General features: G+C 41.8%; 1 protein-coding gene and 1 long non-coding RNA gene across 3 annotated transcripts in view; one reads left to right on the forward strand and one right to left on the reverse strand.

Moving 5' to 3' along the window:
- The window catches only part of bmper (BMP binding endothelial regulator), a 37,973-nt gene that overhangs the window by 31,400 nt on the left and 5,345 nt on the right, over window positions 1–1,228 (forward strand). The gene's annotated exons all lie outside the window — the stretch shown is intronic.
- LOC116690501 (uncharacterized) overlaps window positions 1–1,228 on the reverse strand; it is a 22,693-nt gene that overhangs the window by 9,217 nt on the left and 12,248 nt on the right. The window lies entirely within an intron of this gene.

Raw genomic sequence — 1,228 nt, forward strand, 5'->3', positions numbered from 1 at the left:
CACACACACACACACACACACACACACGCTGACTCCCATACCGTCATCCTGCGGTCAGCTGCAGGTCGGCAGTGTGTGCGGCTCTTTGGAGACAGTGTGTCTCCGAAAAGCCTTTTGTCTGAATGACGTTTGATTGACAGCAAAGAAGAGGTTCCCTATATTTAGGCCCCTGAAAAACTATCTGTGTGTGTGTTTCAGAGAGAGAGAGAGAGAAAGCGAGTGTGTGTGCTTGTGTGTGTCCAGTTTGTCAAAAGGCAGCCCTCTTCAAAGAGAGAGATTGCCCTTTGTGCAGAGGTTAGGACTCTGGAGTTTGTATTGAGTGTACAGAGAACGTCTGAATGTGATGACAGACGAGTGGTGTGTGTGTGTGTGTGTGTGTATGTGTGTGTGTGTGTGAAAGAGAGACAGAAAAAAGTGTGCGTTTGCGCGAATGAAGGGCTACCCTGAGGCAACAAAAAGTAAGTGTGTGAAAGAGTCCTCTGATCTGCACTTTGGATGGAAGTTGAAACACACACACACACAGAGTTTCCTGTTACACAGATGGAGTTCAGCGGTTGAAGTTGGAGTATCGGTGTCTTTGCGGTCGTCCTGGTTTGACTGTGAACTTGTCAAAAATGCTTTTCTTCCATTTCTATCTTTCATTTAATTTCTCTTCCATGTGTTTGAATGACTGCATGAACACAGAACTGTTACCTTTGTTCCCTCTGCCAACACACTGATGTGGGACAAAAGTTTTGTTAGTATAACTGTTTTTATTACCAGGATGTCTCCAGGAATCTGGTAGATCTTTGGTGGACAGCAACCAGATTTAGTTTCAGCTCATAACTGTCATTTTAAATCGTTGTGTTTATTTGCTGCTGAAATACTTCGGAAAAGTGTGTTTCATTTCACATCACATGCTATTTCCGTCAGTAAATCGAACCGAAGGATGAAAAAAAATGAGTGCAGTGTAAAGCTTTGTAAGTTGTTAAGCTTTGAGGTAGATTTGTAAGCGACTTTGAGTCTGTGTTGTCCTGCTAGCAGTGTGTGCATCTTAGTATCTTTAGTATTCTCAGTTGTTTCCCTTGAGCTGTTATCTCTCCTGTTTCTCTCCCTCCATTGTTCCTTTTGGTTTAAATCCTAATTTAATAGACATGATTGTGTGTGTAGCTGCTGCAAAACTACTGATAATGTGACTACTACCAGATTCAGATGTGAAATGAACTGTAATATATATATATATATATAT

Source organism: Etheostoma spectabile, chromosome 6 (assembly GCF_008692095.1).
Source record: "Etheostoma spectabile isolate EspeVRDwgs_2016 chromosome 6, UIUC_Espe_1.0, whole genome shotgun sequence".
Lineage (NCBI taxonomy): Eukaryota > Metazoa > Chordata > Actinopteri > Perciformes > Percidae > Etheostoma > Etheostoma spectabile.